General features: G+C 48.1%; 1 long non-coding RNA gene across 1 annotated transcript; it reads right to left on the bottom strand.

The window, feature by feature from the left end:
• Positions 1-5,920: 5,920 nt before the first annotated feature.
• Positions 5,921-16,025, bottom strand: LOC140620586 (uncharacterized). Its single transcript, XR_012020332.1, has 3 exons — positions 15,944-16,025; positions 9,151-9,226; positions 5,921-6,450 (listed from the first exon to the last, which is right to left on the bottom strand). It is a non-coding gene; the product is annotated as an uncharacterized lncRNA (long non-coding RNA).
• Positions 16,026-25,143: the final 9,118 nt, after the last annotated feature.

Here is a 25,143-nt window from a genome sequence, read left to right as displayed (position 1 = left end):
CAGGTGCCCTGGGAGTGGCATCTGTTATCTTGCTTCACTCTTATGGTGACTGAAGGAGGCATGAACGATCAGTCCCCATTTTATTGAAGAGGAAACTGAGGCTCAGAGAGCTGAGCTTACTTACTCCAGGTCACCCAGGCGGTACAGTGATGGGGCTGGAACCCTACAAAGCTCTGACCGACACCCTCCCCCCCCACATTCCTTGCTTTCCGCTGCCGCACAGGTCTGGATTGTGCCAAGATCAGGAACACTTCTAGGCCTTTTTAGCCTGCGATGTGCCCCCACCCCTGTCCCCGTCCCCACCTAACAGGAGGACTCTGAAGTCGACCCAGGGTCCACTGGAGACATAGGTCTGTGCCCTCTTGACCGAGTTCTGTGGCCAGGCAGCTTGGGGTCAGGGAAAGGTGCATTCTTTCCCTCCACTCACATTACCCAGCCTCTGGCTTCCTGGAATTTTTGTTAAAATTCCAAATCACTTGGCAATAAGTCAGTCCTCTTCCCCACAGTTTTGGCAAACAGGAACCAAACACCCTTCATCTTCCAGACTGCACACTTTTACACCCTTTCCCGTTTGAGACTTGTGCCAGGCCTCTTCAGGAGAAAGCGGATCTGAGAGGAAACCGAGTCTCCACGCTGTACACGTGGAACAGGATGGCCTGATGGCCATGGACTTGAGTTGTCGCTTTCTGGACCCAGCTTGGAGGGAGGCAGAAAGGCCTTCAATCTTGATACCTGAAGACCCAAGAGCAAATCCCTGTGCCGTCATTTCCTGTGCAACCTTACACATCTCCTCTCTGGGTTTCCCCATCTCTTAAAGAAAAATAATAACACCATCCTGGTGAGAGGGTCAGAGAAGGTAATGTATGTGAAGATGTCTTATTACTATTATTATTTGATTACCTGAAGATCAAAAAAAATGTTAAAGATTTTATTTATTTGAGAGAGATTGAGCAAGAGAGAACATGGGGAACATAGCGGAGAGGGAGAAGCTCCCACTGAGCTGGGAGCCCAACACAGGTCCTGCATAACAGGACCCTGAGATGATGACCTGAGCTGAAGGCAGATGCTCAACCCACTGAGCCGCCCAGGCTCAAGTTTGATCACTAAGATCAAGTTTGTTTAAAAACCTGTATTGAGGGATCCCTGGGTGGCGCAGTGGTTTAGCATCTGCCTTCGACCCAGGGCGCGATCCTGGAGACCCGGGATCGAGTCCCACGTCGGGCTCCCGGTGCATAGACCCTGCTTCTCCCTCTGCCTGTGTCTCTGCCTCTCTCTCTGTTGTCTATCATGAATAAATAAATAAAATTTAAAAAAATAAATAAAAACCTGTATTGATGGAAATGTGTTATATCTGTGCACTCTAGTCTGTAACCACTGGCTGGCTGCATGTTGCTACTGGACACTTGAGATGTGGCCCGTGGTACCGAGGAACCGAATTTTTAAGTTAATTGAACATTTTTAATGAGATGAAATTCTCGTCACTCCAGAGGAGATGCTGTACACGTGGAGTGGTCTCTCCCAGTTCCCCCTGCCTGAAGCCCCCGGAAACCACTCTGCCTCTAGGGATTTGCCTATCCTGGACATTGCCTATAAATGCAATCATATAGTATGTGACATTTTGCACCTGGCTTCTCTCATTAACAGAATGTTTTCGAGGTACATCCATGTTGTAGCATGTGTCAATGCTGCAGTCCTTCCTAGTGGATAGATAATTAATTTTAGTTTTTTTTTTAAGATTTTATTTATAGGGCAACCCTGGTGGCCCAGCGGTTTAACACCATCTTCAGCCTGGGGTGTGATCCTGGAGACCCGGGATCGAGTCCCAAGTCCCAAGTCCCGCATCGGGCTCCCTGCATGGAGCCTGCTTCTCCTTCTGCCTATGTGTCTGCCTCTCTCTCTCTCTCTCTCCCTGTGTCTGTCATGAATAAATAAATAAAATCTTAAAAAAAAAAGATTTTATTTATCATGAGAGATACAGAGAGAGAGAGAGAGGGGCAGAGATGTAGGCAGAGGGAAAAGCAGGCTCCATGCAGGGAGCCCGATGCGGGACTCGATCCCAGGTCTCCAGGATCACGCCCTGGACCGAAGGCAGTCGCCAAACTGCTGAGCCACCCAGGGATCCCCTAATTTTAGTTATTTTCAATAGCCTCATGGGGCTAGTGGGCTACTGTACTGGGCAACCAGGAACCTCTCGAGTCCTTCTGGGCAAGTAAGGAGACAGAATCTCCAGGTGTCTGCTGGTACCTGAGGGGACCCCATGGGAGAGTAGGAGCTAGGAGGATGAAAAGGTGGGGACGAGTGCCCCAGGTTCCTCAGAGGAGCTCAAAGCTGTGGCCAATAGCCAGCATGCTCCATGAACTCATTCTATCCTTGCAGCACCTTTGACCTTGATGTAGCTCTGTCTTTCCATCATCCCTGTTTCACAGAGGGGAAGACAGAGGCTCAGAGTGATTAAGTCACTCGCCCAAGGTCACACAGCTACTAAGTGGGAAGAGATGGGTCTGTGAATCCAGGTCTGGTCCCTTTCTAGCCCCAGATCTTCACCACAAGGCTGTCCAGTCTTTTTACCCTGATCTTGGGTGCTGCCCTGATGAAGGCAGATCTGCACCCACACAGCTTGAGACAGGGCTTTCTAGCACTGTCCCCTGTCAGCCTTTCTGAGCTAAGAACTGCCTCTTTGAGAGTTGGGAAGGGGTGGATGATGGGACATCTCGGAACAGGACTCAGGAGTAATTCCCATTGTTCATCTGAGAGTAACCTGGCCTGTCGGGGCTCTCAGTGTCCTCTTTGGGCCCCCCACTATTAATTGATCTGGGAGAGAGACTCTGTTAATTGCAGACCCAGAGTAAACAGTGCTGGGATAAATGGGACTGATAGCAGAGAGTTTTCCTTGGCTGTGCTGCCCTTTGCCCTTTAGGAAGGGACAGTGGGAAGAGGCAGAGAATCAGGGGGAAGGAGTGGTCCTAGGAATGTCTTTGGAGGGGGAGAGGGAGACTGGCTTCCTGGGGCCTCAGAGAGTCAATCTGTATGTCCTTCTGGAAATAAAGTCCTCTGCTGGGCTCCTTGTTTGCTGTACCCTGTCAAAGCAATGGGGGATGGGGCCGGTGAGACTCTGACATCCATCTCTCTTCATCCCACCCCTCATCCATCCATCCGTCTGTCCATCCCTCTGTTCATCTATCCATCCATCATCTCTCTATCCTTCTCTTAGAGCACCCTTCCATCCTTCCTTTCTTCCATTTGTCCACTCTCCCCTTCTATCCAGCTATTTTTCTTTCCTCCACTTCCATTCATCTGTTTCTCCCTTATGATATCTACTCATCTGAAAGCCCACCCTACCCTCCCTTATCCCTCCCTTCCAGCCTTCACTCATCTTCATATCCCTCCACCCCTCTACATAGAGACATGTGCTTCTTCTTATTATTATTTAAAGATTTTATTTATTTATTCTTGAGAGACACAGAGGGAGGTAGAGACACAGGTAGAGGAAGAAGCAGGCTCCCTGCAGGGAACCTGATGTGAGACTTGATCCCAGGACTCTGGGATCACCACCTGAGCCAAAGGCAGATGCTCAACCACTGAGCTGCCCAGGCATCCTGCGACATGGGTTTTTTTTTTTGGGGGGGGGCAGTTTTAAAAAAAGATTTTATTTATTTATTCACAAGAGAGAGAGGCAGAGATATAGGCAGAGGGAGGAGAAGCAGGCTCCCTATGGGGAACCTGATGTGGGACTGGATCCCAGGACTCTGGGATCATGATCTGAGCCAAAGGCAGATGCCTAACTGCTGAGCCACCCAGGCGTCCCGCAACATGTGCTTCTTCAGAAAGCTAGGGAAGAGGTTGGTGGGAGTCCTCTGAGCCATGGGGTTCTGGGGCTAGGCCCTTGCATGGCCCTGATGGAGTTAACTGCCTGACTTCAGATGTGCTGGCCATTGGCTCAAGGTTAGATGGAGCTCTTCACCCCTCAGGGAGAATAGAACCATGTTTTTTCAGGCTAGGGGCCACATAACTGATTGTCCAAGGGGGATACTTGGGGAGTGAAAGGGTGTGCTACTAACAATCATACCCAAGCAATGGAGTCACCTGGGCACAGCAGAACATCTGGTCCTTCCTCCCCGGCCATAGCCAGGGAGGGTCTGTGACTCAGGTGGCCTTTCTCTCCCACAGAAGAGCCTAGATTTGGGGATTGGTTCTGTGAGCAGCGACATGCATCAACTTGAACCTCTTGGTCAGAATATGGTGTCTCACCCTGTCTGGGAGCCCAAAGCCCACACTCCAGTAAGACATGGAGCAGTCCCAACAGCTTTCCAGAAGTTTCATTGCAAAAATGCTGTGTGGACACCAGAGATTATAAGACCACTTTCACAAAGAAATTGAGGCTGAGTGTGAAGGCATTTTCTAAAATTTGATAGCCAAATAAACAAATCCCTAAACCCACTCTCAGGTTACTTAATAAAGTAATGTCAGACCTACAATCCTGTTTCCAAACCCCAAATCCAGGCCCATTTATAGATAGGGCACCTGAGGCTGGAATGGGAAGTGACTTCCTGGCTAGCTCATGGGCTGTCCAGTGGTAGAGACTTTGGCTAGCAAAGTGGGGCAGCTCCACCCCAGGGCAGGCATAGGCCCAAAGACTCCCACAGCTGACATTAGCAGAAGGTAATAGTGGTTACCATTTATTGAGCTCCTATTATGTGTTAGGCACAGCCTTGAGTATTTTACATATTTTGCAATGATTCAGTTCAAGTAGGAGAGCAAGATGGCAACTAGAGAACAGACCCCTTGGTGCCCTCTCCTCCTGCTCCCCGCCCTCCTGCGGACCTCTCAGGTTGATCTAGGGGGCAGAATGTGTCCTCCTGGGGCCCTGCCACTACCCATTAATCCCTAACCGCTGCAGCTGGGAGATAAGATAGCACCAGCCCATTAATCAAGGCAGCCTGGCAGGGAGGGTGGGGGTGGGGTGAGACAACATCAACTCACAGGTGGAGATAAGCCCCCTCCTCCTGGCTTCCTCAGGGGCTGGGGCAGTGGAGGATGCTGGGAAGTTTGGCCTCTGGTCCCAACTTTGGGTATCTGGGTGGGTGGATGGAGCCCATAGTGGGCACTGGGGCAGGTGATGCTGAGAAAGGCAGCCCCTGTGTGCAGGAGAGAAGGTGGGAGACCTGGGTTCCAGCTCGTTTCTTCCTTGGCTGCTTCTGTGTCCTTAGATAACCCACTGCACTTCTCTGGGCCTCTTTCTATGGATGAATGGGAAGGGGCACTGGACTACATGACTTGGGGGGCAGAAGGGCCCTTTGATCATGAACATACTCTGTGACCAAGCATGGAGTGAAGGGTGGGCTCACCCCGATAGGAGGGAGAGGACCGAAGCACTGCCTTGGCTAAGGGTCGCAGGCTGGGTGGGATCTGTCCCAGGGCCTGTGTTAGTCACACTCACAGGAGGGAGGGTGTGGTGGCAGTGGTGGGGGCTGAGTGGGACACGAGCGGGGAATGGGCCTTTGAGCCACTGTGCCCTTCAGGGGGCCACGCAGTATACTGGTTAAGCACTTGGAGTTTGAGTCAAATCCTGCCCTGTGTGATCTTGAGTGGGTTATTCAACCTTTCGCACCTCAGTTTCCCCATCTGCACAATGAGGGCGATAGTATTTCCCTCTTGGGGTTTTGTTAGGAGGATAAGTGGAAAGTGCTTGGCTCCATGCCTGGCAGATGGCAAGTGCTCAGTAAATATTAGTTATCCTTTTTTTCATGGCCAGGAACCTCTTCAGTGCAGAGTCCCTGTGACCGCAGCTATGGAGGAGTCTGGGGCAGCTTGACTCCAAAGCAATTGCTGTCCTAGGATGCTGATGCTAAAATGTATTGCTTATATATATATTTTTAAAGATTTTATTTATTCATGAGAGACACACACACACACACACACACAGAGAGAGAGAGAGAGAGAGAGAGAGAGAGAGAGGCAGAGACACAGGCAGAGGGAGAAGCAGGCTCCATGCAGGGAGCCTGATGTGGGACTCGATCTCAGGTCTCCAGAATCAGGCCCTGAACTGAAGGCGGTGCTAAGCCACTGAGCCACCTGGGCTGCCCTGCTTATATTTTTATAGCTAATAAACAACAAACTTAGGATGGCAAGCATTTATGATCTCCACCGCCTCTGTGGGTTAGGAACTCAGGAGTGGCTTAGGTGGGTAGTTCTGACTCGGGATCTCCGATGAGGTTACAATCAAGATGTTGGCGGGGGCTGGAGGACTGCTTCCAAGTTCATGCATGTGGCTGCTGGCCAGAGGCCATACGGACAGCCCCAGTGTCCCCACAATATGGTAGCCGGCTTCCCTGCAGCAACTGATCTAGAAGTAGGCATGGAGGGGACGTACCGTTTGCTGCCTGCTGGCTGAAGTGCACACTGTCACTTCTGCTGTATTCCACTCATCAGCAACAAGTCGCTCAGGCTGGCCTGCGTTCAAGGACAGGGAGGAATATCAGACACTGCAGTAACCCCACAGTAACCACGAATAATAAAGCTGTTCTGTGCCCAGGTGCTCTGTGCTGCTGAGCTGCGAGCTTGACGCGCGTGATCTCTAATCCCCACAACCACTTTCTAAGTCAGGAATGATGCTTCTTTTGCAGATGAGAATATAGTGGTTCAGAGAGGTTAAGTGATTTGCCCAAGGTGACCCAGCGGGGGGCGGGGGGGGGCTCGTAGTGCTGTGTGGTCCTGGAGCCCGGCCACTCCCCACCCCAGGCACCGCCCTCAGCTTCAGCCGCACCCCAGCCAGCCTTGTCTTGGAAGCCACATGTGACCATCTAGGGTAGTGAGGCCTTCTTGGATTAGGACTAGAAAGAGTATATGAGGTGCACATACATGGAAAGGTCATGTGAAGAACGAGGACTTGTAGAGCCACCCTGGCCTGGGTTCAAATTCTGACTCTGCCACTTCCTTTGTGCCTCAGTTTCCTCATCTCTGTGGTAGAAGTAATAGCATCCACCCAGCATGACTGCTTCAGGCATAGATGAGGGGTGTGTGTAGTAGGCATGTGTGTGGAAGGAGCCCTTATGATGGTGGGATAAAACCAGGTAGCTCTCAGGGCTGGGCTGCAAGAGGGCAGCGTCTCCCGTGAGTCACGTACTCTTCTGGTGGAAGCCGTGTTCCCCTTCCTGGTCTGAGTTCCCTATCCAGCCATGCTTCCCCAAGAGCATCTGAGGCATGTTGCTGTTTTGCCAGCCCCGCGGGTGGGGCTGAGGTAAGGGTGTGCTCCAGGCTCGCAAGCCTCAGGGCAGGAGCTCCTCACAGGCCTGGCCTGGTTGGCCTTCTTCCAACCCCTTCCCACCCTGGATCTTTCTAGGCTTAGGGGTTCCTTCTGTGTCCCGGCCTTTCCAGCATCTCCTTGAGGGATCTCCATGCACTTGCCCAGTTCTGCCAGCAGAGGGAGCAGGTGCCATGTCTGGGGACCTGGGAGGCTCCAGGCCGCTGGGGCGGTGGGGGGCTGCGGCTGTCCTGGAAGCTCCTCAGTGGGGTGGAGTGGGGGTGATTTGGAGCAGAGCTGGCAAGGGTGGGGCTTCACTCCCCCATATGCCCCGCAACAGAGCAGTCCCTGGAGCCCTAGAGTCCAGGAGATGGGGCCATGGGAAAGGAGGAGAAAGGATGGAGTTTCCTGGGCATCAGACAATGTATCTCAGCCCCTGTGGCCCTTGGGATCGGAGGAGGAAGAGAGGTTTTCATTTTTTCACACTGTGATCCATTCACCAAATGTCATGGAGTGCCTACTGTGTGCCCTGAACCCTGACAGGCCCTGGGAGCCCATGTCAGATGAGGACTGTCACAGGGCTGACTTTCCCATGTGGAAGGCCAGGCCAAGGCAAGATGTCCAAGTGGGGTCATGGCAGATGTGCTGTGGAGGGAATAATCAGGCGACTGAGACAGGCCATGACTGGGGGCCTGCATCTCCACTTGCCCTTCCAGTGAACAGATGGGATGGAGGTGGAGCAGTCTATGCATCTGTGAGGGGCCCTGCCTCCTCCACAGTGCCCTTCTGAGCTGCAGGCTCTGTCATCACCAGAAACCACTGCAAGTCACCATCACAACCTGACAAGCCGGCAGGGAGGGCGTGTAGTGCACCTGCTACCTGCAGGAGCATCCATGGGACAAACCCATCAGGGCAGAATCAGACAGGCCTGGCCTCCAGCCTGGTTTGGCCACTTACTAACGGTGTGATCCCAGCTAAGACACATAACTTTCTCTGTTTTGGCACATGCTGCTGTAACAAATTTCTGTAGGCTTAGCAGCTTAAAACAACACATATTTATCATCTGAGTTTCTGTTGGTCAGGGGAGCCCAGCAGGGTTAGCTGGGTCGTCTGCTCATGCTCAGGGTCTCATGAAGTTGCAGTCAAGGCATGGGGTGGGAGTGGGGTCATCTGAGGCTGGGGCTCCTCTTTCAAGCATCTGTAACTTTTGGCAGAATTAGTTTCCTTGTAGCTATGGAATTCAGGGAGGCTGCATCTTCAAGGATAGCAGGAAAGACCTTTCTTTAAAAGGACTTGTCGTCTTCCTTTAGAGAACTCACCTAATTAGGCCAGGCCCACCAGGGTAATCTCCCTTTTGATTAACTCAAAGTCAAATGATTGTAATAGTCCATTATATTCACTGGTACCATCCATACTCAAGGTGAGGAGATTATTCATGCCATGTATACCAGGTGGCAGGAATCTTAGAGGCCATCTTAGAATTATGAACATAATGAAATTATTTTGACTAATAATCATGTAATAATATAATAATTATTTTTTCAAAAAGATTTTATTTATTTATTTATTTATTTATTTATTTATTTATTTATTTATTTTAGAGAGAGTGAGAGTATAAGCATGAATGGGGGGGAGAGGCAGGGGAGAGGGAGGAGAGGGAGAGAATCTCAAGCAGACTGTGCTGAGTGTGGAGCTCAACACAGGGCTCAATCTCATGACTCTGAGGTCATGACCTGAGTTGAAACCAAGAGTTGGACACTTAACTGACTGAGTCACCCAGGTGCCCCAGTAATAATTATTTTCTTAATTTGTTGTACAGTTTTGAAATAAGAAACAGAAGAAATTTCAATTTTAAAGATACTGTTCAAATTCAATAAGATATTTCACATATAAACAAATGCTGTGCTTACCAAACAAAAGCATTCTATTTGTCAGTTTTCATTCTGCTTTGCACTTTTGGATTTTAAACATAACCTCCAAGTGGTCCTAGAGAAAAGAAAAACAGAATTGAAGAAACTCAAGTTCTATTTTGTATTGTTTTGTTTTCATGCTCAGTTGGCTGTCATTCTTTATTTTGGATTTACTGTTAAAAGGCAGGAATGTCTACTATCATAGGGTTTGGAGACACAAACTGCATCTGAATGATTCTGACCGTTTAGGGACTCATCCTAGAAACACACTGGTGGGAAGCAAGCAGCGTGTCCTTCAGCAGGTGAATGGACAAACTATGGTATATTCAGACAATGGAACATGTATGGGTGTTCCAGAACATCAAGAAAAAGAAGATGAAATGATCTATCAAGCCATGAAAAACATGGAGTATCCTTAAGTGCATATTGTTAAGGGAAATAAGCCAGTCTGGCATGCTACGTGATTGCAACTCTGACATTCTGGAAAAGGTCAAACTAGGGAGATAGTAAAGATCAGTAATTACCAGGGGTTCAGAGAGGGATGAGTAGGTGGAGCATAGGGGATTTTTAGGGCAGTGAAACTATATATATATAGATACTGGAATGGTGAATACATTGTACATTTGTTAAAATGCATAGAACTTACATGGCAAAGAGTGAACCCTAATGTAAACTATGGATTTTAGTTAATAATGGTGTATCAATATTGGTTCATCAATTCTACAAGTGCACCACATTAATGCATGACTGTAATAATATGGGAGACCATATGCACTCAGTTTTTCTGTAAAGCTAAAACCGCTCTAAAAAATGAAGTCTACTAATTAAAAAAAAAATACTGCATGTGTAGCTAAGTCTGCCTGTTATCAAAGGCTGCCCAAATGACCGGGAGCTTTCTGGGTTAGCCGTCAGGTGGAATACGTGCTTATGAAAGGCTAAGTATGGAAGATGTGCAAAGTTCACATGTATTGAAGCCCAACTCTGACAGTGGCACTAGTGGCACTTGTTTTAGAACTTAGACCAGACAAGAAGTTTTTTTTTTAGGGAAGGGTTATCATTATCACTAATATAGCTTAAAAAGTGTTGTTGGGTGATAATAAAGTGGAGACTGACCTTTGATTTGTTTCACGAAGGTCTTAAAACTCGCTGCCATTGCACCCCTGTTAACCTGTGCTGGGGTTGGGGGGGACCACTTGTGCTGTGTTGCCCGTGAGCCACGTACTCTCCACCTTTCCATGGCGAATCACTGGGTGCTGCATTGCACTTCACAAGGCCCCAGTAACAGCAGGAAAGGAACTATTTCTTTTCTCGTGTCTTTTCAAAACTTTTTATTTTTAATAGACTATGTTTTTTAAGCCTTTTTAGGTTCACAGCAAAAAGTGAGAGGAAAGTACAGAGAGTTCTCAGATGTCCCCTGTACCCCACCCCATACCCCACAGTCTCCCTTACCATGGACACCCCGCCCCCCCCCCCCACAGTGGCCATCTGTAACAGTTGAGGAACCTGTGTCCACACATCATTGTCCCTCAGTCCATAGTAGTTCATGTGCAGGTTCACTCTTGGTGTTGTGGTTCTGTGGGTTTGGACAGATATTTAATGACATGTATCTGCTGTTGGGAGTATCCTGCAGAATAGTTTCACTGCCCTAAAATCCTCTGTGTGCCAACCACTCACAACTATTCAACTCCTTCCTCCATAACCCCTGGCAACCACTGATCTTTTTATCCCCTCCATAGTTTTGCTTTTCCAGAATGTCATAGAATTGGAATCAGATTGGCTTCTTTCACTTAGCAATACATATTTAAACTTTTTTCCATGTCTTTCTGTGGCTTGATAGCTTACTGCACTGTCCCGTTAAATAATAGCTCATTGCACGGATCTTTCACAATTTATTCTATTGTGTCACATGTTCTCTTCTAAGTAAGACGGTCCGTCACTGGAGGGGGAAAGGAATTATGGCAAGTGACTGACAAGCGTCAGTTTGGAGCAGAATCGTCCAGCCACCTCTGAAGCTCAGGCTGCCTGACACAGGAAAACAATTTTTGAAGGGTTATTTGATGAGGAAGAAATGGGGAACACCCAACAATGTTTGCTTCAGGAACCACATTGTCTTTCTCTTTCTCCTCCTCCCTCCCCACTCGTTTATTAGATTTTTTTTTTTTTTTTTTTGGTCTGTAAACAGTGTGTCTTAGAAAATCTGAAATGTGCATAAAAGTGAAATAGACAAAACTTAGGGCACTTGGGTGGCTCAGTGGTTGAGTGTCTGCCTTTGGCTCAAGTCATGATCCTTGGGGTCCTGGGATCCAGTCTCACATCAGGCTCCCTGCATGGAGCCTGCTTCTCCCTCTGCCTGTGTCTCTGCCTCTCTCTATGTCTCTCATGAATGAATAAATAAAATCTTTAGAAAATAAATAAAGAAAACAAAACTCGCCCACACCCCCAAATTCTGGTTATTACTGTTGTTAGCATTATATTGTGTATCCTTCCAGAATTTTCTATGTATTTGTAGTGACACACATAATGAGACATGAAATCAGGACTCTTCCTGTTGCAGTTTTGGCTGGGGCATGAAGACAAAGACTGCTCATCAGAAGAACTTATAGGGCACACTGTGGTTGAGAACCAGGGAGAGGGCCCACCCATACTGAGGGCAAAAGAGCATGAGGAACTGGAGATTTGGGGGACTTTTGAGAGAATTTCTTTGTAGAAAGCTGTGTTATGAGTCCCAACCCCTTGGGCAGTTGGGGTCCCAACCCCAAAGGGGGCATTTCCCTCTACCTCAGACCTGGTATGGTGAGCTTCATGGAGACTACTGAGGGAGGTGATATCTGTCTCCTGGTGTAGGGATGGGGGTAGGGGCCCAGGAAGCCACGTCTGACTTAAATCTAGGGAGTCCAAAGGTGAAACTGTGACTTTCAGCTTGAGAAGGCAGAGTGAAGAGTGAGGAAACAAAGCTCTGCTTTGGGAGCCAATTCTACTTCTGTGGGTGGCAAGGCAAAGGAAGTGTGCATATTCCCTGTGGATGGCTGAGGGCTGTGCATGAGGGAGAGGTAGCCTGGAACTGTTTTAAATTTGGCTTGAGAGGCCCGCCCCAGGTGATAGAACCCCACCTGAGGATCCATATAACTGGGCCATTGGAAACCAGATGCTTGGGGGAGAGATGTCAAGTGCAGTTTGACCCTTCAGAGGTATTCCTGGGGACCCCTCTCAGGTCCTCACTCTTTTTTCCCAGACTTCCTTAGGCTCCTCCCCCTGGTGTCTCTCGACACCCTCACCCCCCTCTTCTGTCCTCACCCTGTTTTCTATAGGTACTCTTCTTCACCTCTCAAGAGAGCAGAGCCCCAATTCCAGGCCCCTTCCTGTGTCTTGCAAAACTCTGCCATCTCAGGCTTCAGACTGATGTCAGCGGGAACTCCCTCTGCTTAGGATTTGGCTGGTTGAAAATTAGCAGAAAGCTTTGACAGAGGATAACTTTAGCCTTCCCACCCCACCTCCACCCCCACCCCCCACCCCCCAGCTTGTGACCAGTGTTCTACTTCTGTGAGGGCAAAAACACTTCATTACCATAACACTTCATTACCATAATAGACTCCCATAGAATAGATTCAACGCCTGGTCACATGCTTTTTGTTCTCTCCTTCTGGGATTTCTATTAAAAGTATGATACCCCTTCTTGCTCTATATTCTAGGTCTCCTACTCTCACTATTGTGTTTTCCATCTTTAATCTCTGTGGGCTGCATTTCTTTCTTTCTTTCCACTTAACTTCCAATTCACCATTTCTCTTTTTAGCTGTGTCTAATCTGCTGTCCACCCCATCCCTTGGGATATCAATTTAATTTTTTTTTCAGAGCTAGAATTTCTATTTGGTTCTTTTCCAAATATGCTATGTCACTTTAGTTTTTCGTCCCTGCCAGATTTTTCAGTTTGTTTTTCTTTCTTTGAACACAGTAAGCATAGTTGTTTTTTTGTTTGTTTGTTTGAGTCTGATAATACCAATACTTCATGTCCTTTTGGGTATGTTTCTATGGACTGCTGTTTCTTTGGTTCTTCTCATGTAGGTTGGAATAATATTTTGAAGTCTTGGATTCAAAATCCAGAAAGTACTTTTATTTGCTTCAGCCAAGAGCTTGGGGGGGGTGTTACCATTCTGGGACCATTACAATTCAACCTCAAGGCTTGATACTGCCAAGTAAGAAATCAGGGTGCAAGTCTGTGTGAGGGCTGGTTTATGCCAAATTCATTCCCTACCGATTCTCCACTTCACCTAGGGCGTGTAGTTCCAATTCTGTGTGGGGCATGGGTTTTCAGAGTTACTACCTAGGGCAAGCTCTTGTTTTCACTTCTTTCCTTCCAGCAATGAGGTTACTCAAAGCCCACTTCCTGCTCTGGGACCTATTTCTTTTGGGTGGGCAGATGTCCTCTGGACAAAAGCAACTTTGTAGGCTTAGGCGGATAGCTCTGAATTCTTGTCTTCTCCCAGATCTTAGCCTGGCAATCCCTCAGCACTTTGTTGTCTTTGCTGTTTTTAGGAAGGTGTTTGTCCAAGTTTTTGGCCCACCTTCCATTCATTGTCCTCAGTGGAGAACTGGCCTGAATTACTTTGTCCACTGTGACCAGGAGTTCACACGAAGAATGAGTGCCTATGACTGTAACTACTTGAGAAACAGCAACCCTAACCTTATTCACTAAAGGAGACTTTGCTACCTGCCGGGGCTTATTTTCATCACAAAGAGCCCATATTGGCTAAGGACACATCTGCATTAGTCATGCAGGATGAGCAGTGCCATCCTTAATATAGTTACTCTCTTGGCCCACATTTTTCTCTTTTGCTACCAGCAGAAGTAGTGAGAGTCAAGGATTCTGGAGATTTGGTTTCAGTCCTGGCTTTGCTTATTCCTTGCTGTGGATAAGGAAGTTATTTCCTTTTTTTAGGTCTTTGGTCCCCCCCACCCCTTTTTAAAGATTTTATTTATTTAATCATGAGAGACACACAGAGAGAGGCAGAGACATAGGCAGAGGGAGAAGCAGGCTCCCTGCAGGGAGACCAATGCAAGACTGGATCCCCAGGCCCCAGGATCACTACCTGAGCCAAAGGCAGATGATCAACCACTGAGCCACCCAGATGCCCCAGGCCTTTGGTTTCTTAATAGTTTGTAGGGATCAAGTGATTAAGAATCAGATTTCCTAAGATTATCTCCCAAGGTAATGACTAAAAATTCCCAACATGCTGCTCGATGCATTTAGATGCTCAAACCATGTTTGAAGAATATTAATCTGAATGAATTACAAGATTATATAAATTTAGGAAAATCTCCCAAATAATAGTAGCTTTATTTATTTATTTACTTTTATTTTTTATTTATGATAGGCACACAATGAGAAAGAGAGAGAGAGGCATAGACATAGGCAGAGGGAGAAGCAGGCTCCATGCACCGGGAGCCCAACGTAGGATTCGATCCCGGGTCTCCAGGATCGTGCCCTGGGCCAAAGGCAGGCGCCAAACCGCTGCGCCACCCAGGGATCCCCATAATAGTAGCTTTAAAAAGAGTTTATTTCTGTCTCATGTCACTGACATCTAAAGGTAGGTAGCCTGGGGCTGGGTACTGACCCCACACTTTTTGGGGCCTCGGACGCCTTCCATCTTGCTGCTCCTCTGTCCTTCATGTGTTGCCTCATGGCCTGAGATGCTGCTCAGGCTCCATCTGAGGTTTGGGCAGGAGGAGAAGGAAGTCAGGAAAAGGGCACACCTTCATTCAAGGAGACTCCTTGGCAGTCCTGGCCAGTACACCTGCTAAACCTCATGGGCCTCACTTTGCCTACAGCTCACATGGAGCTCCTGGGGAAATGGGGAGATGGAATCTCTGAGCTGGGTGGCACTTGGCTATTCGTAGGATTCTTTTTCTAAGGAAGATGAGGAAAGGGAAACTGGTAGGCGACTGGCAGCTTCTGCCACGGTGACCTTGACTGAATCACTCTTCCTCATTGAGTTTCAGTTTCCTTTTCTATAGAAACTGCTATAGAAACTGGTGGGCAGGGGGCACTGCTGGCATTTTGGGTGGTGCATTTCTTCACTGTGCAGAACTGTTCTAATGCAATGCAGGGCATTTAATATCCTTGGACCACACCAAAAGTATCCCTAGGTATTGTGACCACCCAAAAACCTCACACTTTCTAACTACTCCTAGGGGACAGTACTACTCCCTGTTGGGAAGCCTGGACAGGAAGATTCTCAAGTCCTTCTAAGAGTGGCATTCTGTGAGAGCCTGTGATTCTATGATGCTTGGGTCTCAGTAACTTCATTTGTCAATCAGGCAGAGAGGAGAGGATGGGAATGCAAATGTCTGCTTCTTCAGTCCTCTCCAGCTTTGGAGGAAAAAGGGAATCTTTATGCGGCTAGACTCTAGGTCATTGGCCTCCAGGTGGTCAGAGAAGGAGAAAAGACAGAAGAAAGAAGGAGTCAGGACAGAACTTTCCAAGAAATGAGAGGGAGGGGAGGCAGGAACCCAGAACACCTGGTCCCAGCAGGGGCCCACTGCTCATCCCCAAGACCCTTCATTGTGCCCCTGACGTGAGAGCCATCTCCTGAGAAGCTGGCACACTGGCCTCTGCCTGTCACGATGCCCTCATTAGCAGCTTCCATGTCCATTGGCGGGACCTCATAAGTGGGGCCCATCTGACCTTTGGGGCAGCTGATGCTATGTCTGGCAGGCTGATCAAAGAGCCTGGGCCCTGCCCTTTCTGCCTCTGGTCGCTGCCAGGGGGAGGGAGTTAGCTAGATCATGGTGTGCTCACCCCAGTGAGTTCTGATGGAGCCAGAGGGAGGAAGTGTGAGGCTCAAGCATCATGCTGCTCAGGTTCAAATCTGGTCCCACTCTAATTTAATTGTGTGGCATTGAACAAGACCTTTTTGTCTTGTTTGTTCCCTCATCTGCACAATTGGGTAATAATGGTACATATTTCACAGTGTTGCCCAGGGTAGAGCATGGAGAGTAGTGCCTGGCATATGGTTGGCACTCAGTAAGTGGTAGGCCTTGCATTTTTGGGTGGAGGCCCCCCCCCTTTGTTCCCAGACAGGAGATTCTGACACACACACTCTGTGCCTTCCAGAGTTTGAGCAACTTGCCCCAGGTCCCACAGGTGGCCAGAGCTTGTGCTCCCTGCCACCCTATGATGAAGAGAAGCTCCCCTCAGAGAGAGTGGGGAGTGGACCAGCGGAGGCCAAATAGTAAGCAGAGCCAAGCTGGGTTCTACTCTGAATGGGCACCTGAGTCCCCAGCTGCCTTTAGCTGTGCCCATCACAGGTCTGGAGCTCAGAGAGTCACCTCCCTGCCACCTGCCCCTGTGTAGACAGAGAGGCCAGTGAGGGCTTGCGGGCAGTGTTGCCTTCAGCTGCATCTTGAAACGTGTCCTGGGAGCCCGAGGAGGAGTTGACTGAGTCTGAAGTGAAACATTCTTGGAGCCACTGAGGCCATAGGCAGGGAGGTTTTGAGGTGCCCATGAAAGGCTCCTCTGAGTTAGCAAGCAGCTCGGGGCCTGACTTGCTTGTTGCTGAGGAAGGTTGCACACAGTGTGATCAGAGTGAGTCTCCTTGGCCGGGCAGGCAGGGCCAGGCCCGAAGGCACACAGTGAAGCCAACAGAACCACTGTTCGGGGTACCTCTGACCTGCCCCTCCCTCCCCACGCCACAGCACTTTGCCCTCGGCTCACCCACTGCTGGGGTGTGGAGAGGGAGAGTGGGGACCGTGGTTAGGGGGCAGCGGGGGCCGGTGGCAGACCCCAGCACCGGTCCTGGCTGTGGCATTCATTATCATTGAGAATAACATTTAAGCTAATATAGTAATTATGGCCTCCTCATTATAGATGTCAATGATTAATGAAGATGAATTAACAATGAGAATAACTATTCGTTTTCGGTGCTCACTACATGCCAGGCTTTGAGCCAGGTGTTCTATATGAACTATCTCCTTTCATCTCACAAGGAAGGATATGTCAGTCCTGTTTTCAAAGAGGAAACCACACAGTGAGGGCAAAGTGACTTGTTCAAGGTCATGAGGCAGATGAAGAGTGGAGTCTGGGACTGGATCCCGGGGTGTCCATGCATGGACCTACATGCCATTTAGTAGCTGTGATCCACTTTACTTCTCTGGATTTCCCTGTGGTCATTGGGGGAAAGGTGTTAAATACTTTCATCCTGATGACATCACAGGGTAGTGGTTAGGGTGAACTGAATACGAGATATGGCAAGTATTTATAAATCCATCCACTATTCAATCAACAATGATTTACTGAGCCTTGATTTTGTGCTGACCACTCTTCCAGGGACCAGAGATACAACAGTGAATGGAACAAGCAAGTTGTGTGTTGGTCCCCCTCCGTGGGACCTAAACTCTAGTGTGAGGTTGGGTAGAGAGACACATAATAACCAACTCCATGAATGAGCAAGCATGGTGATTCCTTGTCATGCTCAGTTCTCTACGTATGACAAGACAGGTGATGGGCCTCGCTCTACTTCAGATGCATTGGTAGAGAGGGGCCATTGAGCAGGTGACACTTGGAGTGGGAACTTGCTGACATAATGAGTCAGTCATGCAGAGGTATGGGTGAGGGACAGACAGCGAGGAAGTGCTGGCTGGTGGTGGATCCTGGTAAGGAGAGGGACAAGCAGTAGGCGAAGGAGACAGAGTCAAGCAGGGGCCAGGCTGCAGGAGTCTTGTGTCCATCGGCAGGGAGTTTGGACTTTATTCTCAGGGCATTGGGGACCCAGTTGTATTGGTTAGAAATACATGTATTGCAGAGAAGTCGAACACTAATAGCTTAAACAAATAGAAGTTTATTTTTATTTTTCTTACTTGGAAAGAAGCCTGCAGCAAGTTCAAGGTTTGATGATGTTTGGGCTGACATCCTGCCACGGTTGGTCCTGTCCCTGCTGGTGGTCAGTGGCTGCAGCAGCTCTAGGCATCACATCCACGTATATAAAGCAGATTCTGTTTACTTCTCATTAAGCAGAACACTCTTGGCTGCAAAGGAGGCCAGAAAAGGGAGTTCAGAGGAATGAGTTTTTCTAGTCCAGGAGTGGAGGCAGGAAGGAGAGCTAGGGCAGGCAGCTGGGTGTGGGTCAGCCAGCCATGGCTGCACCAGAGCTTCTCTGCTGTACCAGAGTTTCTCAGTCCTCCAGAGGCAGCAGATATTCTGGGCTGGGCCCTGAGATTCTGTGTCTCAAGCTCTCCAGAGATGCTGAGGTGGCAGGTCTGCTGCCCACACTTTGAGGAGCAAGGGTAGACACTACCGGAGAGTTTTAAGTAAGAAAGTGGCTACCCAATTTCTGTGGCTCTGTGGGAATGAAGTGTAGGACACCAGGGGACAGCAGGAGACTAGTTAAGAGGCCAGAACTCATAGTTACCTGCAGTAGTGTGGTGGCAGGGGAGATGGCACTGGTGAGTTGGTTTAAAAAAGTTTTTTTATTTTTAATTTTTAGGATTATGATAAGGTGTATATAACATAAAATTTACTATTTTACCATTTTTAAGTGTACAATCCAAGCATTAAGGATTTTCACAATGTTGTACAACCATTACCACCATCCATTTCTGGAACTTTTGTATTGTCCCAACTTTTTTTTTTAACCATCTGTCCCCTTTAAATAATAACTCCTCATTCCTCCTTCCCACCCCTGTCCCTGGCAGCCTCTATTCCACTTGCTGCCCTATGAGTGTGACTATTCTAGGCATCTCATAGAAGTGAACTCATACAATATTTATCATTTTGTAATTGCTTTTTTTGCTTAGCATAATATCCTCGGGGTTCAGTATGGATTAGAACTTCATTCCTCTTTAAGGCTGAATAATATTCCATTGTTTTCATTCTGCCGTGTTCACTCATTCACCCATTGTTGGACATTTGGGTTGTTTCCACCTTTTGGCCACGGTGAGGGGTGGAGCTGTGAGCTTGGCATGCAAGTGTCTGTTTGAGTCCAGGGGTCAGTTTTGAGGTATGTTTTGGAGGAGGACCATCAGAAGTTGCTGGGAGTAGAAAGGAAGGGTGTGAATAGAAGTAAGGAAATCTGGCCAGTGTTTGGTTTGGTGATGATGGTGGCATTTATCAAGGTGGGGAAGAAGCTCTAATGTGCTGTGTAAACATTGGGCAGTATCATGATTTTATTCAGTATTGTTGGAAGCAGTATCGACAATGACATTGCCCTAATAAATGCAACAAAACAATGCTTTAATAAGTCAGACACCTGGGGCCTGGGCAGCCAGGTTTCCATATTCCTTTGATAACTGCCTGATTTAGATCAGGAGTTGGCACTTGATGGCCCACAGCCCAAATCCAGCCCACCACCTGGTCTCCTACAGCCCAAGAGCTAAGAATGGTTTTCACAGCTCTAAATGTAAATGTGAAAAAAAGACCATGTAGCCCTTTAGCTGGAACTGTTCAATTTTGCCTCTTGGCTTTCCAATCCTAAAATATTTACTATCTGGCCCTTTACAGAAAGTTTGCCGACCCCTGGCCTAAATTAATTGGTTTGGCTCGGCCTGAAGTAGTGCAAGAGAGTACATGAGAACAAGACAAAACCCCTCCTCACCACTGCCGACCTACTTCTGTACTGTTTATTTCTCCTCCTGGCTGAGCCTGTGCGGCAGCCAGCCAAGCACCAGCCCCCCGCGCCCCCCCCCCGCCCCCGCCGAGCGCCCTCTGCAGGTCACTGCGGTTACCAGCACCCGCTGGTTGAGCCCAGGAAACTGATTAATGCCTGTGCAGTGCTGTTTACCGGGAACAAGTGATTTATTTTAGCATCTAAATTTTAAATGGTGTCTCTGCATCCCAGGAAGCTGTCTGGTTTAGAAAATTGCCTATAATAAATGCGTGCAATAAATCCATTATTTTAAACCTAAAGAAAGGTATTCAAGTTTTATAAGAGAAAATCAGTTTCTCCTCATCCTTGCTAAATACATGTTGCGTAAATAATTAAAAAACAATGGTTTGAATGGGCGCTAAATTACCAGCTTGCCAAAACAAAATCACGGCTCTTATTTTTCCAATTAAATCATGTAAAAAAAATCCATTGGCTGGTATCTCTGCAGCAAGGCCTCCTCTCCACTTCTGAAGTATCCCAGAATCCACGGTGCTTAGTCCAGTGGGCTCCTTTGTGGGGTGAAGTGCTGATTGGGAAGGTGTATGGAGGGAGTGAGCTGTCCGCTTATGGGCCCCAGCTCTCAGGGTTTCAGCGTTGGCCCCAGTCCTGGATGGTCCTGTATGTCCTCACCTGTTGCTGCAGGGATGCGGTGGCCTGGGTCTCCTGCAGGAGACCTGTCCTTGGGCTTCTGAAATTCTCGTTCTTCAGTTAGTTCATGCTCACTCAGCGCCCAAGGGGCTGGGTCCTAAGAGGGATTCAGCTTTGGTCCCAAGCTCTTCCCCTTCCTTGAGACTTCGGGGCCCAAGATTAGGGCTAGACTGTGGGTGTGTACATGCTCCTCCCTCTGGAGCAGGTGCTGTGACTTTCTGGCAAGCAGATCTCAGCCAGCATCAGTCCCCTTCACTGGAGAACTTCTCATCATATCCCTCTTTGAGGGTGCAGGGCTCGGGCAGGACTTCCTTCAATGGACTTTTGGGACCCCTTGTGAATTTACCCTCTGCTGCTCAGTAATCATCTCTGAGTGCCACGGGAGATTGAGAGCAGTGGTCCTTATTGGGCCATAAACGGTCCTGGGGGATGAATGGCTTTTTGCCTTCCCTCTGCATAACTGAGAGGGGTTCCCAGGAGTCTATTCGCCAACCTGAGAACTTTGATCCCAAGGTAATTTGCTGGTTCACCTGCTTGAAGTGGCTGGCAGGTTCTGTCTTGAAAGTTTATTAATTCATTCAACAAATGCTTACACAGCATCTTCTATGTGCCAGGCACTATCCTAGGAGCTTGGGATACACCAGTGGACCAAACAGGCAAAGATCCCCGTCCTTGTGAGATGGCATGGGAGTGTATTAAGTTCTGCTCTGGAATGCTGCTGGGATTTGCGTATGTGTGTCCAAGGTGCTGGGAAAGGCTTCCACTGAGAAGAGACATTTGTTCATGTCTTGAAGCAGGGTGGGATTTCTCAAGGCACACAGGGTCGGGGAGTGGTGTGCCTGTGAGAATGAGCAATAGCTGAGTGAGGTCAGACTGCAAGAGCTGCTTGGCTGGAACCTGGGATGCTTTAGGAGTACAGTTTGCCCACGGAATTCCCAGGTTTTTTGTTTTTGTTTTTGTTTTTTACAAATAATTCAGCTCCAGGAGAGACTGCTCAAGGAAAAAGACACCCATTAGGTTGGGCTGGGACCTGAGTCTGTGGACCTTTGACTGCTTGGTAGCCACATTTTCAGGGACCCCAGCAGTGAGCAACTCTAGTGGTGTCATTTCCAAAGATTCTAAGGTGAGGGGTGTCCCCTATAGTTGTGTCCTGTTACTCTTCCTTTCCATGTCTTCCCCAACTCTTTGCCCCAGGGCTGGTTGTGTGAGTGCCTGTTGTAAGCATCCCGATGTGCTGTGTCATTCCTGACCTTCCCAGCAATCACATTGAATAACTTTTTCCTAGGTGCCTGCGTGCTGCATCTCCTGATTTAGGACCAGAATTCATTAGCACCTGCTTTGTTCTCTCTCTGGGCACCTTCAAGGGTGGGGGTGATTCCCTGGGCTGTCTTTCTCAGCTCAAAGTGGTTCTCTGTGTACAGTGTTTCTAACTATGGGCTCAGCCCCAAATCTTGGGGCTCTGAAACAGTGTCAGGTGGGAGTTTAGGCTTGGTGTCTTCAAGTTTGGTGCTTGGGTGATGTGAACCTGCATCATCCTGTTGAAAATAAGATCCTCACCTCAGATTTGCTGAATTTGAATCTCTAGGAATAGAAACTAGAGTCAGCTTTTTGGACATGCCCCCCCAAGTGGTACTTATGCATGTAAAAGTTTGAGGAATACTGTATAAGAGAGAAGCTCCTTAGCATTTTGATGAGTGAGGGCTAGCTTTCCTTAATTCAATTTCATGAGTTACCACCTAGAGATAGTGGGATCTTAGGTCTGGCCTCTGCCTGATGGTGTCTAGGTCTCCAGAATCACCACGACGAGGCTATTGTTCCTGGTGGAGAGGGTGAGTCTTTCTTGCTTAGAGCTACATCTCCTTCCCTATGATTTTCCCCCTGTGGGTCTGGTTCTGCCCTCTAAACTCACACCAGGCAAGCCTAATGCTTCTTCCAGGTGGCAGCCCTTTAGACATCTGAAAGCCACTGTCATAGCAAGATCCTTGAATTTCTTTTCTTTTCTTCTTCTTTTTTTTAATAAGATTTTATTTATTTATTTATTTATTTATTTATTTGACAGAGAGACAGAGCACAAGCAGGGGGAGCGACAAAGGGAGGGAGAAGTAGATTCCGCGCTGAGCAGGGAGCCTAATACAGGGCTCGATCCCAAGACCCTGGAATCATGACCTGAGCTGAAGGCAGATGCTTAACCTGCTGAGCCACCCAGGCGCCCTGATCCTTGAATTTCTTGACCAGTCTTTATCTAGTATGATCTCTAGACACTTTCTTTGCTCTCTTGGGTGCTCTTTTGAATGATGACTCTGTGCTCTGAAATTTCTGTGTATCTTCATTTACTCCTTCTAACATCCTGATAAAGTTGCCATTATTATTACCACATTTTACAGATGGGGAAATATAGGCCCAAAGAGGTAAAGAGATCTTCCCAAGTTTACATGACTAGTTCGTGCCAGAGCTAGGATTTGAGCCCAAGGTCAGCAACAAAGCCAGTGCTTTATTATGATCCCCATTTTACAGATGGAGAAACTGAGGCTTAGAAAAGTTAAGGAACTACCTAAATCACACTACATCACATGGCAGAATTTTGAAATGGCCTTGGAGTGTGCATTCTTCATCATGATACCAAATACTGCCTTCCCATGTGATAATCATGCCTATGTCAGTACCTCTGCTGCTCGACACAGGCTGACAGGCACATGGTAAATGGACAAAGGGAATATTGGTTAATAAAATTATTGATAATAGTTTTAGAACTTGACACTGCTCCCACATAATATGAGATATATATGTGTACATGGACACATATATTTGCAGACAGATCTACCCATATTATATCAAAGTGAATATATTAGCAAACAAGAAATGCTTTGAGATAACCCAAAGTGCCGTTCAGTGGGGAGAGATGTTTTCAAACCAGCCTTGGAGCGTCTGGTCCTGTTTAGTAATGCCAGAGTTTATGTTGAGTACCTGTCGTGTGCGGGGGAGTAGAGGGCCCGTATTGGATCTTCTGGCTGTCCACTCAGACTGACTCAGATTTTGTTCAAGTGTGGCGCAGCCATGCGCTTCATTACCTCTTTCAGTGTTCATTAGCTCACACCAGTGACTCTGACCCCAGATTGCACATTAGCATCACCCAGGGAGGTTTGAAAACTGAGATGAGGAGAGGCATTCCAGACAGAGAAATCAGACACTCTCGAGGTGTGTGTGGGGACCCCCAGTATTGGGATGTGCACTCAAGGGTTGCATCTCAGTTGATCCAATAACCCCAGCCCTCTTGCTTGTGGCTGTCTGAGGTCTGGACGTGTGATACAGTGCTGGCCAGTGAGACATTATTGGAGTTGTGTGAAGGAGGACGTAAACTCCTGGTCATCAGGGTGGGACACCCGCTGGATGTCCTACGATTCAATTCAGTTCTGACATTGTCTATGTGGAGTTAGCATCAGATGCCACAGGTTGAGGGCTCATTGCTATGAGACTGCCTCCCACCTACTTTGGTCACCAATCACAAGTGTAGGTTGTTACCATACTCCCCAACTACAGCTATAAAGTGGAGGTTCCCACATTCCCTCCTTGGGTTCAGTTAATTTGCTAGAATGGGTCACAGAACTCAGGGAAAGTTTGTTTACTGGGTTACCAGTTTATCAAAAACAGATAGGACTCACAAACAGGCAGATGAAGAGATGCCTCAGACCAGGTATGGGGGAAGGGGCCCTCTCTGGGAATGCCGCCCTCCCAGCACCTCTACATGTTGGTGAGCCTGGAAGCTCTCTGAACCTTTTCAGTTAGGGCTTTTTTTTTTTTTTTTTAATTTTATTTTAATGGAGGCTTCATCACACAGCACACGACTAAATCACTGGCCATTGGTGATTGAGCCTACTCTTCAGCTGCCCCGCACCCCAGGAGGTTGAGAGGTGGGGCTGAAATCCATATCCTCTAGTCACAGAGCTGCTCCCTGACAACTAGTGCCCCAACCCCCTTCCCTGTGGTCGGTTTTCTAGGAGCTTTCCAGAGATCACCTCATTAATGTAAAGTCAGGTGCAGTTGAAAGGGCCTCGTTATGAATAACAAAAGATGTTCCTCTCACCTTCATGGCTCTCCTCCTTTAGGAAATTTCAAAGGCTTTGGAGCTCTGCACCGGGGACAAGGACAAAGACCAAATATATATTTCTTATTATACATTACAGTATCTCAGGGGAGCGTTTGGCTCACAAGACAAGGGATACAAAGACAAAGACGGCTCCTCCCCGTCTTTGGATGTTCTTGTGTGCTCCTGGTTCTGTCACTGCTGCAGCCCTCTGATGACCATGCCCAGCAAAGCCAAAGGAATGCCAGGGAAGTGAACCGAAGCCTTGATTTTGTTGAGCCACGAAATTAACATAATCTGGAAGATCTCTGCCTCCTAGCTTCTTGTGGTATGAGATAGTGAGTGTCTTTATTACAGGAGCTTTAGTTGGGTCTTCTGTCACTTGTGGCTGACATCATTCCTTGTTGTCATGGTCCCTAAGGAGCTTACAGTGCTGCTGGGGAGACAGGCACACATCAGGTGTCACCAGATCACCATAGGGCAGTGATCAACAACTGGGCACCAACCACACTTTCACAGGCACTGCTGGTGGAGGGGAGGCGGGACCAGGTGGCAGCCGCCACCCCACCCAGTGTGGGAAGAGCTCTCGGAGGACGGGAAGGGTGAGTAGACTTGAGATTACAGAAGTGA

This window comes from Canis lupus, chromosome 29 (genome assembly GCF_048164855.1).
Source record: "Canis lupus baileyi chromosome 29, mCanLup2.hap1, whole genome shotgun sequence".
Classification (NCBI taxonomy): Eukaryota; Metazoa; Chordata; class Mammalia; order Carnivora; family Canidae; genus Canis; species Canis lupus.
The sequence above is the reverse complement of the archived record's forward strand: the minus strand, read 5'-3'. Positions and strand labels throughout refer to the sequence as shown.